The sequence below is a fragment of the Lactuca serriola genome, chromosome 3 (assembly GCF_051521515.1).
Source record: "Lactuca serriola cultivar US96UC23 chromosome 3, Lser_US96UC23_V15, whole genome shotgun sequence".
Lineage (NCBI taxonomy): Eukaryota > Viridiplantae > Streptophyta > Magnoliopsida > Asterales > Asteraceae > Lactuca > Lactuca serriola.
In genome coordinates this window covers 158,968,859-158,984,594 of record NC_136410.1, presented here as the reverse complement: position 1 = coordinate 158,984,594, position 15,736 = coordinate 158,968,859, and positions in this window count along the sequence as shown.

The window sequence follows — 15,736 nt, the reverse complement described above, 5'->3', positions numbered from 1 at the left end:
TTGCCTTCTTTTTTGTCCTCCCAGAACTTCCGCTTGGGGTCAGCGGTTTTGGAATGTTTTGAGATGGCCAGGGTTGTTATTGCGGCCGAGGTACGAACCCCATGGTCTATGAGCCGTTGTGCCAATCGTTTGGCACTATCAAATGTAGTGGGGTGTGATGCCAATACATTCCCCTGGTATGGTGGCATCAGCCTCCATATATACCTCTCGATTTTCTTTCCCTATGTATGAACCATGTTGGGACAGAGGGCCACTAGTTAACAGAATCTGGCGGTACTCCTCAATCATGAGGTCTTTAAAAGTTTCCCAGTTCTTCCTCTAGCTTCTGGATCTCGCCCCTCGGGCAATACTCCTCAATCATGAGGTCTTTAAAAGTTTCCCAGCCCATAGAATTTGCCACTATGAGAGATAGTGACTTAACATGGCTATTCCACCATTTTAGGACTTTTTTTTTTCAAAGGGGAAAGAAGTAAACTTGACCCTGCTCTCCTCCGGACAGGAGCAGATTTCGAAAACCGATTCAGTTTTCTCGAACCATTGCGAGAGGGCAACGACTCCGCCAGTCCCTTAAAAGGACAACAATTTGCAGTTGGTGAAGTCCTTGTAGGAGCACTCTTTCAAGCGCATAGGGATTTCATCATGAGTAGATAGGACAGGGGTTCCTCCTCCAGTGGAACCGGATGAATGATATTGAGCCATGGCTGTAGCCACAACTGTAGCTACAACATCATTTAGGGCTGTCGTGTCGAACTGAGGAGTAGGTGGTGTTGGTGTGGGAGGATTGCGTCTTGGTGATTTACGTGGAGGCATCTTTGATCTATAAGTTTACGAAGATGAAAACATTGATAAGAATTTAATAGAAGAATTGATGAGAATGACTCATGGACTAACTCTTCATAGTCCAACAGTACGATTGAATGTAGATCTTGAAATAATAGATGATCACATTTGGATAATAATTCCCATGAGATTCGGTACCTGTCAATATTATTGGAATTACAGATGTAACAAGTTTGGGGAAAACGGCCAACAGAAGGAGGCCTTACATAAACCAAAATGGGAAAATTTTGACAGGACTATGACCTAACCAAGACGTAACATGCCTAAGTTTTACAAGGATTGGAAATTAGACCAGAGTTTTACTTAACTAGGTTATATCCAAAAAAGAGAAGTTGATGCGAAACTATCAGCGATGAGAACTACCAGAGTGAGTTCTTGACCACGACAGAAGACGTTCTATGTCCCTCACGCGCCTATCAGATCTTGCTTGCTGAGCTCGAAATTCCTTGACTTCAGCTTGGGTTTCAGCGAGTTCCCTCTTAAGAGCTGCATTGTGGACAAGAGTTCTTTCATGAGCAGAATCTAGATGGCTAATGCGGACTGTTGGAATAGTGTGTAAGCCCGTAACTATATTTGGTATGTACTTGACCCGGTTGTGCATGGTCCTTTTGGGTTGCCTTCTCCAAAGCAACTTGACAAGGTAATTTAAGGATAAAGAAAGAGTATTAAGATTTATTAATATATTATAGGAATAATATATTAAAGGAGAAATCATATTTATTTAATTAGTATTGGTCATAAATTAATTAGGAATTAATTTGGTGACCAAAAGAGATTAATTGAATAAAGGGGTATAAACTGTCAAATGTATGATAATTGAGTTTTGGGTTAAGGAAACCAAGTGGGCTTAAGGGGGGAACGAAATTATGATGGGTATCCATCATATTTTCGTCCAAGGCCTTATTCCAGAAGGTTCCTTGGGCTGCTTGGTGGCTAAGCTGTTCATTAGGGTTTAAACTGAAACCCTAGTAACCTATAAGTATAAATATGACTCCTAGGGCATTGAATTCGGCTACCACTTGATTCTAAGAGAACCCTAGGCCAATTTCTAGCTTCTCTCTCCCTCTCTCATATTGCGTTCTTGCTTGTGGGGTTTGTGAACCATTAGAGGAGTTGCATTTGTGACTCTAAGCTCAAGAGAAGAAGAAAAGAAGATCTAAGCCAACATTTGAAGAGGTAAACATCTAGATCTGATTCTACATGTTGTTTTTTGTTATTTGTATGCTAGATTAGGGTTTGTAAGTCTTGGAATCAAAGCATGTTCAATAGAGAAATCTAGATCCAAGCATTAGGGTTTGTATGAGCACATAGGAATGTTTCTTATGCATAAAACCCATCAGTGCTATCAGAGACTTGATTGGTTTCAGTTGTATGTGATGCTTAACTGTTTTGTTTGCTAAAAATCGAGTTTTTGGCCTCTGTTCGACTCAACTCGGCGAGTCAGTATCTGGACTCGGCGAGTTGGCCCCTACTCGGCGAGTTCGAGCGTCAGACAGAGGGTATTTCGGGATTTAGCTACTGTTTTGACTTGGATTTAATGCCTAATTCGTTTTTTGAAGTTAAAATCCAATTTTTATCTTAAATTAATGATTATCCTTGCCAAAACAATAGATAATTTCAAATATTTTGAATATTGGTTGTTTATATGATAAATATGGATTATTTTAAATTATTTGGTAATTATCTAGTGACTAAAATAAGATTAGGTCAAATATAGATAATTATGAAATTAATTGGTTGATTTGAATTATTTGTTATTTGATCCCTTGTGTTTTGAAAAGTTCAATACTTGCCCTCAAGTTTTGAAATGTGAATTTGTGATTAAAAGTTTAATTTTGAGTAATTTAAATTTCAAACCCTTAGAATTTTACAAGTTTAAAATTCAACCCTATACTATTATATATTATTACAAGTTTAATTAATATATATATGTATAACTTAAAATTATAGTCTTACCGTTAGTAGGCCTCATTCACGAAGCCAGTCTATAAGGTGGGTATAAGGTTGCTGCCTATAAAATGGCGCTTAATGGGTGTACATTCACACCTACCGCTTGCTTGACTGGTGGAGGGTCGTTAGCTGAACGGGTAGGATAGGGCAACCCTCTCCTCATTAAAAGTATAATGTTAAATATAAAGTAACTACATGTTTTACAAATTCCCATTCCTAGTTACTTTAGCGTAAAATGTGAAAATGATGCTAATCCATGGAATTACACTTCGTACCATTGTCAAACGTTGATGGAGCGCGTGTGGTTAATCGGCACATCAATTTGGGGATGACATTGGTAGCAAAGGGTGACTCGATGTTTGTCATAGATCAATGGAGCGTGTGTGGTTTACCGGCACATTGATTAGGTGATAGAGACATTGAGTGCACCATATTGATTCACATGGTTATTCAGAAATTTGTTTGCGATCCTCGGTATCCCAGTGGCAAATTTGAAATGCATATCGAGATTTAAACATGCCATTGAAAAGTTCAATGAATCTCAAAGATCTAGGAGTTTTCAATACATTTAAAACCTAAATTGTTTTTTTTTTTTCGTTTTTGATGGTGAGAATTAGTGAATCGTCATTCACTTACCTTCAAATTATTTTTAGAGTACGACATCCCTTTCTAAGTTGTAAATAATGTTGTTGGATCCTAGCCCTAATTTCTCATTTGGGTGTTTAATTAGGGATTCATTTCTAATCAAAGTTTGTTCCTTTCCTTTTTCAGATGTCTGCAAACAACAATAACAACAACGCTTCTGGGTCATTCTTGTTAATGAACTTGTGTCAGAAAGTTACATTTGCTGGTTCAAACTTCAACGAGTGGATGAGGTACATTCGCATGATCACACGCTACCAGGACAAAGAATATGTCCTCGATGAAAAGCTTGAGAAGATCATCCCAGATGTTGCTACTCCTGAAGAATTGGCCGCCTTTGAGGCCCATGAGCATGATGCCACGAAAGTTCACTGCATCATGCTCGCCACCATGAACCTCGAACTCCAAAAGTCTTATGAGGACATGTATCCATATGAAATGCATCTGGATTTGCTGGACATGTATCATTAGAGCGCGAGGCAAGAGCGCTATGAGATCATTACTAACATGATCACCGCTAAGATGGGGAGTGGAGAATCCCTAACCTATCATTTGCAGAAAATGCAGAGGTATGTTGATCGTCTTCTCAAACTTAATGTTAAGTTTGATGAGGATTTGGCTATCGATATAATCTTCCACTCCTTGCCCTCCTGCTACAATCAGTTTAGGATGACCTACCACATGAACAAAGAGGAGGTCTCCTTGAGCAAGCTCCAAGGACTCTTGAAGACTGTTGAAAGCAACCTCAAAGACATGATCCTCCACTCCTTGCCCTCCTGCTACAATCAGTTTAGGATGCCCTACCACATGAACAAAGAGGAGGTCTCCTTGAGCAAGCTCCAAGGACTCTTGAGGACTGCTGAAAGCAACCTCAAAGACAAATCCATTGCACCGTCCCCTGCTGTGGCCGCTCCTGTGATGGTAATAGGTCAAGGAAAGGGCAAAAAGAGGAAGGCTCCATGTAAGAGCCACCATAAGGGGAAACCCCGTGATGGTTCGTCCTCAAGTGGGACAAAAGCAGGCCCTGCTAAACCCTCTTCCGATCCTAAAGAAGCAGAGTGCTTCTATTGCCACCAAAAGGGCCATTGGAAGCGAAGCTGCCCACAATATCTGCAGGACTTAAGAGATGGGAAGATTAAGCCCACCTTTGCAGGTATGTATTCTATTAAATCTAATAACTCATCATTTGCTACTTCATGGGTTCTTGATACAGGGTGTGGTTACCACATTTTTTCTAATATGCATGGCCTAAAAAGAAGTAGGGAGATGGAACATGGGAAGATGAACCTGATTATGGGAAACAGAAGATCGTCACCTGTGACCAAAGTTGGTGTTTATTCTTTAGTGTTAAGTAATGGGCTAGGAATAGATTTAGACAATTGCTGTTATTCGCCAGATATGGCAAGAAACATTATTTCATTTCACGGTTTGTTTAGACAAGGTTTCAGATATTCTTTTGATAATAGTAATGGTTCTATTAACGTTTATTTGAATGGTGTCTTGTATTTCAATGCGTTACCTTGTAATGGGATTTATGAATCTATGATGATTGTTGATAATTTGGGAAATAATGTTTTGAATATTGATTCGTCTACTAGTCTAGACAAAGCATGCTTGTGGCATTGCCGCCTTGGCCATGTCAACAAGAAACGCATAGCCCAACTCCAAAAGGATGGAGTGTTGGAGTCATTCGACCTTAGGGACGATGACACGTGTGAATCTTGTTTACTTGGGAAGATGACCAAGTCACCCTTTACTGGCACTTGTGAAAGGGGTGAGGGTTTATTGGATCTCATACACACCGATGTGTGTGGGCCCTTTAGATCCACCACAAGGGATACTTGCCACTTCTACGTGACTTTTACAGATGATTATAGCAGATATGGATATATCTACTTAATCAAGCAAAAGTCGGAAACCTTTGAAAAGTTCAAAGAGTTTAAGAATGAAGTGGAGAATCAGCTGGGTAGGAAAATCAAGATGCTTCGGTCAGACCGAGGAGGAGAGTACCTAAGTCTTGAGTTTCACGACTATCTAAAAGAATGCAGAATTGTTTCGCAATTGACGCCTCCGAGGACGCCACAATTAAATGGTGTGGCTGAGAGACGTAATTGGACCTTGTTGGACGTGGTTCGTTCTATGATGAGTCGGACTTCGTTACCAATAGCTTTCTGCGGGTATGCCTTAGAGACTGCCACCCACATAGTTAACTTAGTTCCCACCAAGAAGGTTTCCAAGACTCCTCACGACATGTGGACAGGGAAGGCTCCCTCGTTGGCACATATCAAGGTTTGGGGTTGCGAGGCTTTCGTAAGACGAGAGACTCACGACAAGCTAGAACCTCGTAGTGAGAAGTGTTATTTCATCGGCTATCTGCAGAAGTCTTTTGGCTACCTTTTCTATAGACCGAGTGACAATGTTTTCTTCGTTGCTAGAAGAGGAGTTTTCCGAGAAAGGGAATTAATAAGACAAGAAGACAGTGGGAGGCAAATTGAACTTGAAGAGATTCAAGATCAAAACGATGAAGGAACCTCTGACACTGGCACTCAACTTGAGGAGGAAACTCCTGTTGGACCTGTTGACGAGTCCTTACCTCTTCGACGTTCCACTAGGGCTAGTGTTCCACACCAGTTTTATGGTTTTCATATTACTACTGAAGGGGATACATTTATTAGTGATAGTACACTTGTAAATTTGGATGAACCTAGCAGCTATAAGGAAGCCATGACAGGTCTAGAGTCTGCGAAATGGAAAGAGGCAATGGACAGCGAGATTCAGTCCATGTACGACAACCAAGTTTGGAATTTGGTTGATAATGTACCGGGTCGTAAGGCAGTCGGGTGCAAGTGGATCTTCAAGAAGAAGACGGACATGGATGGGAAAGTGCATACTTATAAAGCGCGATTGGTTGCGAAGGGCTTTACTCAAACTCCCGGAGTTGACTATGATGAGACCTTCTCACCAGTTGTGAAGATAAAGTCTATTAGGGTGATGCTTGCAATAGCTGCATTTCATGATTATGAAATATGGCAGATGGGCGTGAAAACCGCTTTCCTTAATGGAAATTTGGCTGAGGATGTCTACATGAATCAGCCAGAGGGTTTTGGCGATGCAAAGCATCCAAATAGAGTATGCAAGCTTGAGAAATCCATTTATGGATTGAAACAAGCATCTCGCAGATGGAATATTTGTTTTGACGAGAAGGTTAAAGAGTTTGGCTTTCTGTGAAGCGAAGATGAATCTTGTGTGTATGTCAAAGCCAGTGGGAGTATAGTGAGCTTCCTCGTATTGTATGTCGATGACATACTGCTCATAGGAAATGATGTCCCAAACTTGCAGGAGGTCAAGACCTGGCTTGGGAAATGTTTCTCTATGAAGGACCTCCGAGAGGCTGCTTATATTCTGGGAATAAGAATAGTAAGAAATAGGGAAAAGAGACTGATAAGACTCAGTCAGGATACATACTTGGATAAGGTACTAAAGTGTTTATTATGGAAAATTCCAAGAAAGGGGAGTTGCCAATCCAAAGCAATACCAAGCTGAGTAAGACTCAAAGCCCGAGTACAGAGGCGGAGATAGCTGATATGAGCCGAGTACCTTACGCTTCCGCAGTAGGCTCTATCATGTACGCTATGACTTGTACTCGCCCTGATGTGGCCTTCGCTTTGAGCATGGTCAGCAGATATCAAGGGAATCCTGGTAGAGCTCATTGGATTGCAGTTAAGAATATTCTTAAGTACCTTCGGAGGACCAAGGAATGGTTTCTAGTCCTCAGTGGGAGTGATGACTTAAGGGTACGAGGGTACAGTGACACTAGTTTTCAGACGGATCGGGATAACTTCCGATTGCAGTCGGGTTAGGTCTTTACCCTAAATGGAGGAGCAATGACTTGGAAAAGTTCCAAGCGAGAGACTGTAGCTGATTCAACGTGCGAATCAGAATATATTGCGGCAAGCGAAGCGTCAAAGGAGGCTATATGGTTGAAGAGCTTCATTGGAGACCTTGGAGTTGTGCCATCTATAAAAGAGCCGATGGAAATTTTCTATGATAATGAAGGAGCGGTTGCCTTGAACAAGGAACCGATAGATCATGGTAGATCTCGACATATTGCAGAAAATACCATTTTATCAGACATCGGGTAGAAAAGGGACTCCTCGTTGTGAAGTGGATATCATCAGAAGAAAACCCAGCAGATCCCCTTACGAAGGGCTGAGTAGGGTCAACCACTTGCAGCACGCTAAGAGCATTGGGCTGAAGAATGATATAAGTTTGGATTAGATAGGAAATGTGTAATAGATAGTTTGTACTTGACATTCGATGCATAAATAAAATATGTTATTTATGAGTAAATCTACTATCTTGTGTTGGTTATTTATCTATTGTTTCCATTTTGCATGTTTTGACTTCCTGAATGATAGGATTATTCAAAAAGGTCCGCAGTTGATCATATTTTGGAAGTAGATATGAATGAAGACTGTCATGAATTGTTTGTAGATTGTCTAAAAGGTTTTGGACATAGCAAAGGTTTGCTGCAAAGTTCATGAGTGCTTATGAATATGAGTTGAGCATTGGAATAAACCCGAGTTTGCTGTATCACTTCGTGGTGTTTTACCTTAAGTGATCGCAAAGCGATAACATCATATAGTCTTAAAACTTAGAGATATGATTGTTGTTTGCTGGTTGGTTATGCACTGATAATGTGTAAACGCATCAGTAACTTGATGTTATAAAATGCATTATTGTGCGTAATTTAATTAGTAAAGAATGGATGCATATGACTCGAAGTTGATATGTTCCTTTTTTTCTATGAGAATAAAAGTGATATTTTGGCCACTTGATGATTTGGTTTGACTTATGTGCCGGGCCCGGTCAGAATGAAGTTGATGTGTTCAACTAAATTCTATGTCAAACAAATCGGAAATCAAGGAACTCCTGCTGGACAATAAGCATTGTCAGCATGATATCCAGAACAGAGGATTATACGATCCCTTATATAAAGGACAAGTTGATCAGAGTTGACATCAAAGTATAAGAGCTACGATTGCTAATCGGAATCTTAGGTTGTATGTGAGATATAGTTACTAGACTTATCCAAGTGGGAGACTGTTGGAATAGTGTCTAAGCCCGTAACTATATTTGGTATTTACTTGACCCGGTTGTGCATGGTCCTTTTGGGTTGCCTTCTCCAAAGCAACTTGACAAGGTAATGTAAGGAGAAAGAGAGAGAATTATGATTTATTAATATATTATAGGAATAATATATTAAAGGAGAAATCATATTTATTTAATTAGTATTGGTCATAAATTAATTAGGAATTAATTTGGTGACCAAAAGAGATTAATTGAATAAAGGGGTATAAACTGTCAAATGTATGATAGTTGAGTTTTGGGTTAAGGAAACCTAATGGGCTTAAGGGGGAACGAAATTATGATGGGTATCCATCATGTTTTCATCCAAGGCCTTATTCCAGAAGGTTCCTTGGGCTGCTTGGTGGCTAAGCTGTCCATTAGGGTTTAAACTGAAACCCTAGTAACTTGTAAGTATAAATATGACTCCTAGGGCATTGAATTCGGCTACCAATTGATTCTAAGAGAACCCTAGGCCGATTTCTAGCTTCTCCCTCCCTCTCTTATATTGCCTTCTTACTTGTGGGGTTTGTGAACCATTAGAGGAGTTGCATTTGTGACTCTAAGCTCAAGAGAAGAAGAAAAGAAGATCTAAGCCAACATTTGAAGAGGTAAACATCTAGATCTGATTCTACATGTTGTTTTTTGTTATTTGTATTCTAGATTAGGGTTTGTAAGTCTTGGAATCAAAGTATGTTCAATAGAGAAACCTAGATCCAAACATTAGGGTTTGTATGAGCACATAGGAATGTTTCTTATGCAGAAAACCCATCACAGACTATGTTAACGCCTGAGTTGGCGTCAATCTCCACAACTCGGCCGATAGCCGCTCGACCCTACTCTATGTTCCGAGCAATCCTACGAACTATGATGGGTAGGACTCTGTTAGCGGAACCTCCCTCAGTAAGGTTTTAGAAGCTTCTGTGTCCATTGTAGGGGATAGGTTGACCTTGTTCCTGACTCCATCTATTCACATTTGTGGCCCAGAGGGGTGTGGGTCGTTGAAATGCTGGGCGAGGGTTTGGGTTTTGATCAGCTGGAGGTAGGTTGTTGACTTCTGGCTTTGAGTCAGAACCATCAGAAAAGCCTTCAGCTTCATGATCATCCGAAGGGATTGGGAAATCATATTCTGGTTCTTCTTCCAGCCATCCTGCATTGTCGTGGTTGGGGTAGTACGGGTCTCCGGGAAGATGGAATCCAGCCATTATATCTACGCGAGAAGAGAGGTATAAGAATCTATCACATAAGTAATTTATAGTAACATAAAATACTCCTATAGTATTTTAGGTTTAGGTTCTATTGTTCTCGTTGTGGTATTGTGGGTAAGTTTTTAGGCTTGTTGCAACCTCACAACCACACTTAGGCACATGCTAGTCAACCCTCAGATAATATAGTTGATCAAGCTATATCTTCCTAGTTTTGACTGTATGTCTCTAAGTCTAGTTGCGCTGCCCAACAATCGTAATACTTTTGTACTGTCTTAGTGACACTGATTTTAGTATGAATGTAGGCATGTATACTTAATTAAATATTGTAATATTTAAAGTATAAACTCTTGGTCAGAGTATTTTTTTCCCATTGTATTTATAGTTAGTATATCTTTTATGGGTTTATATACTCAATTCACTATAAACAATGCTTTGATACCAATCTGTCACACCCCAAAACCATGAACGGCGGAAACATACTGGGGCAGAGGACGTCATGTACAGTATCACAACAATGAATAGTAGTAAACAAGCAACAACATCATCCATTACATTAATCATATAATTTCATACAATTGTGTTCTGTCAAGTTATATAGACACCAAAAATACATATCAAAATAAAAGACGGGTCTTGAACGAACTCCATCTTCTCAAAACCTGTTACCTGTACCTGTCTACTGGTGACCTGAGAATACATGTTATTTTGAAAGCTAGTATCAACTTTAAAACTGTCGAGATCATAAGTATATTAGTGTCTGTATTTGTATGAAAGTATTTGTAAGATGTTTTGATCTCTCCTAGAAAACCCTATGTTTCATACTAAAAGTAGCCTTCTACCAAGGCATCTGGTATTTGTGTGTGTCTCGTGTAAGAGTGTGTATTTTCCCAAATCCGACTATCATTAAGCAAAAATATAGTTTTTACATTACCGTGCATCGTGTGAATGTTCAAGAAGTGAATGTAATTGGGAAATAATATAGTACCATAGTATTGTAATAAGTAACTACTGTTGTACTAACTACCTTAAACCAATTGTAATTTAAAGTAATATGTGATCGGCCTATATCCTGCTACCGAATCTAGTAAAACGACGATGTAAGACGTCGTAAGAAATGACATTTGGCACCCGTAGACTTACAAGTCCCACTGTAGGGAGCAGCAAGGTGTAGGATAGTTAATCCAGTATAGATCTATATGCAAACTCATACGCTCCCCAATTAAGGAGATTCTGGATACAAAAACCGTCATGGCAGGTAGTGCCATGCCCCGTTTAATGGCTCACATAATTGCATGAATGTATATGTAATGTATGTGCTAGCTGTATTGTGTGCTCTTTCTCTGTCTAGCTTGTATGTATTGTAATGTTCTACGTGTACTAGCTGTAACGCATGTTCTCTCTCTCTCTCTCTCTCTATCTATCTATCTATCTAGCAAGTATTGAAATGTATTGTGTGTACTAGCTGTATTGTATGTTCTCTCTCTATCTAGCAAGTATTGACTCATGAATGAACTGACTCTTTGTATGATTCTTTGTTCTAGTAATAGTATTAGTAACTTCCTAAACTACGCCTATCTTAGTTTACTAGTAATCTAACTTGTACGTCTGATCATGAATGTATACCCTTGTTACCCAAGGGTATTGAATTGGCTGATAGAAGTTTTATGTCTATATATGTATACATAATACATAACTAATATTTAGAAGACCTTCGGACGGATAAACGATGCCCTAAAGCCATATCCAAACAAGGAAAATGAGATAAAGCGAGCTAGTCTTCCTAAGTCCTTTAAACATTACTTATATAACTATACATCCATAGGCATGCATTTGACAATATAAAAGTATAAAAAGAGTTTAAGTAAAAGTATTTGACAACAGAAGAGTTTGTAAAATAGTTTGAAGCAAAACAGTTTGATAATACAGTTTGAAAAGTAAGAAAAAACACTTGTTTGGTAGTTATTAATCACATGTGATTGATATAATAACTATAATTGTTCAACTTGTATTCCCCCCCCCATAAAAGCATTTAAAAACATTACAAGGTCAATTTAAGGGGTATGAACTCACCTGTAGTGAGTGGTATGGATGAACTGATGAAACAGGATTACTAGGTGTCAAGTGAAGTCTTGAACACACACAAGGATGCTAGTTAACATTTAATACCACATATATGTATCCGATTAGCCATTAAACAACTAATCAACAAAGTTAAGACATCCTAGGACATGCTAAACACCTTATGTAAGTGTTATAAGTCCCAAGGATTGCATCTAAGTGTTGTAGGACATTGCTATTGAGTTTAGGGTTCAAGGGAAACCCCTAATATGAGTTTATGGTTTTCTGACCATCACTCATTGAGTTTACGGTCGTAAACTCATGCTCCTTTGACCATGAGTTGTTTTGAAGGCTTATAAGTCCCTAGAAGCATTTCTACTTGATGGTTAAGCCTTTGGAAGAGATTAGGGCACCATTTCCCTCCTTTGAGGAGTTTACGGCCCTAATACAATTTCCTTTTGGGTTTACTACCGTAAACCCTTATGGATTATGGTATTTTGATTTTTTCAAGTCCTAAACATATAAAGGAATGAGTCCAGACTAGTTTCCAAAGCTTGTGAAGGGACTAGGGTCACTTTGGCCCCTAAATTAGGGTTTACGGTCTAAGGTGTTCTTGGACCGTAAACACCTTTGATCTTGGGTTTCAATGGTGTTTTCTTGATGTAAGGAAGTGTATCAAGCCTTAACATAATCTAGGATAGAAGTACTTACAATATAGAAGATTGAAAAAGGTCCAAAACTCCAAGAACACTAGTGTATGTTGTTGGTGTTCCTGATGAAACTTGAAGAATCAACCTTTTGGAAAGATTTCATGGATAAAAGTGTGTTAAATCACTAGCTTAAGTGATATACTAACTTAAAAGGGCTAGAAACACTTACTAGATGAAGATGTTGAAGAATTCTTTGGATGATACTTGAGAGAGTTTGAGTTTTTGTTCTTGAAAGTTGGAAAAATGATAAAAATAACTAAGTGTCACCTTTATACCTCTTTCATTTACGGTTTACGGTTGTAAACTCCTTGTTTAGGCTGTAAACTCTAAACTTTTGACGTGTCGGGACTTTATTGTTGCACAATAAACCCTAGGGCATCCTCTCTCCTGATATCTCCAAAGTTGTTAATCCTAAAATACTAAAACTTATTCTAAAAAGCTTGAAAGTTTCCAGACACTGTTCTGACTTCTATTGAATGGAAATGTTGTACAGAATAGAAATTTCGGGTTGTCACAACTCCATGTACTCACTGTAATTCTTGCAAACCAACAAACCGAAGAGACAATTTCAGTGCTGAATCAGGCAGGAATATGAACTAAAAACCCAGCTTCAGTCCTAAAGTCAATCAACAACCGAAGCCAAATCTAGTAAAGGGTATCAAAGGAAAGGGAAAGCTAGTCTTGCATCCTGAAGTTCAAGTCAAGAAGAAGTTAGCTAACCCTAGGAATCTAGAAAAGGCTCAACTGAAAATCTAAGGAAAAACAAAAAGTCGGTTTTAGGCAAACAAAATCAAGAAAATAATAAAATCAAAGTTTTACCATTAAACGAAAAGATAAAACCACGATAATAAAGAGAACATGTATGGTTGATCTTTCTGTTGCAATTCCATGTCCTATAAAAGGCTCACGAGGACCTAAGAAACTTTTGGTTCCTAAATCTGCTTAATTTTTGTAGGTTATAAGTGACGAGAAGTTCGAAGACGAATGGTATATTGACAGTGGCTGCTCACGTCACATGACGGGAAGGAAGGAGGAGCTAAGGGAGTTTCGGTCCCTTAAGGATGGTGGATGTGTCAGATACGAGAATGATTCATATGGCACAATCAAAGGCTATGGGATGATAACAAACAGAGAATTCTCAATCAGGAAGGTTACATACATTGAAGGGCTACAACACAATCTCATCAGTGTTTCTCAACTAGTCGTGGGAACTGGGTTAAAACTTTCATTTGATGATGAAGGCTCTAAGATTGTCGAAAAGAAGACGAAGACTGTCCTGTTGAAATCCAAGCGAAAAGGATAGATGTATCCTTTAAATATCAACCCTATTCGAGGAAAGCCAACCATTTGTCTTTTGACAAAAGCGAACTCTGACGAAAGCTGGCTCTGGCACCGAAGGCTCTCACATCTTAACTTTAATAACATCAACAAGTTGGTAATTGGCGATCATGTACGAGGACTTCCGCTTCTCGAATTTGATAAGGAAAACTTGTATGCTACATGCGAAATAGGAAAGCAAAGCCGAAAGAGTCATCCTACTCGTGTTAACACAAATATTCTTGAACCATTGGAACTAATACACATCGACTTATGTGGTCCTTCTACAATCAAAAGCATCGGTGGTAGTAAGTGCATCTTGGTTATTTTAGATAACTTTTCACGTTTCACTTGGGAGTTGTTTCTTAAACAGAAATCAGAGGCGACCTCTAAGATCAAAGCATTTATAAAGCAAGTGGAGCTACAAATGCGAAAGCTAGTTAGAAATATCAAGAGTGACATCAGGCTGGAATTCAAGAATCAAGAATTCGAAGAATTTCTGGTTGATAAGGAAGTAACTCACAATTTCTCAGCTCCTTATACTCCACAACAGGACGAAATTATTGAAAGACGAAACCACTCTTTGTGTGATGCAGCCCGAACCATGCTTAGCTTTGCTTCTTTACCTTTGTACTTCTAGGCTGATGCTATAGATGCTGCATGCTATACCCATAATCGATCCTTCCTGAACAAGAGCTTTTCCATCACTCTGTATGAGATCTTGAATAATCTCAAGCCGAACGTCAAGTTCCTCCATGTGTTCGCTTGAAGATGATTTATTTTCAATTCAAAAGAGAATCGAAACAAGTTTGATGGTAAAGGAAGATGAAGGGATCTTCCTCGGTTACTCACTAACGTCAAAGGCATATAGGGTTCTGAACAAGCATTCAAAGAAAATTAAAGAAACCTATTATGTCACCTTTCATGATGATTATGTGAAGAAACTTCAATCCAGCAACGATCCAACAGACAAAATCTTTCCAGCTTCAGGTCAAGTCTCGATCCCTATTTCTAATTTATTTGACGAATATATGTTTCTATTTGATGAACCAAAGAGAGCAATAAACTCTTAGAAAAAGGCAGCTGACAGTAAGATAGATAACTTGAAGAAAGCTATAAATGAAGAAGCAGAAGAAATGGAAAGAGAACATCACGTATCAACCGAACAACCAAGTCCAAGAAAATCTCCAAAAGAAACTTCTATATTCTAGGGGGAGGGTTCATCGACATCAGAAAACCCTGAGTCATCTTTTCAAGAGGAAAATCAATCACCAACTTAGTCTCAAGACGTCTCTTTCGAGGGGGATCATTCTGATCCTGATGTTGAAGTCGTCTCATCATTCGAGGGGGAGAATCATAATACGAATGATGATTCAGATTTTCATTCGAAATTGGAAGAGGAGATTAATGTCGAATTAGATCCAGCCTGTGATCCGAACCACCCTCTTCTCATTAAATGGACAAGAGATCATCCTAAAACCCAAGTAATCGGTGAAGCATCTAAGGGAGTTCTTACTCGGTCTCAAGTAAAAGCGAAGCGAACTGCTCTGTTTTCTTAGGTTGAATTTTTCATGTTTAACTCGTTTTTCTCAAAGATCCAACCAAAAACGGTTAAGATTGCACCCGATCACTCAGATTAGGTACAAGCAATGCAAGACGAACTCCATGAGTTTGAGCGAAATCGATTTTAGAGACTTATTCCCACACCAAAGGATGCATCTGTCGTTGGCCTAAAATGGGGTTTCAAAAAAAATGGACAAAGAAAGGAATGTGATTCGTAATAAAGCGACATTGGTTGTCAAGGGATATTGTCAGGAAGAAGGTATCGAATATGAAGAAACCTTCACTCCTGTGGCAAGGTTAGATTCTGTAAGAATCTTTCTA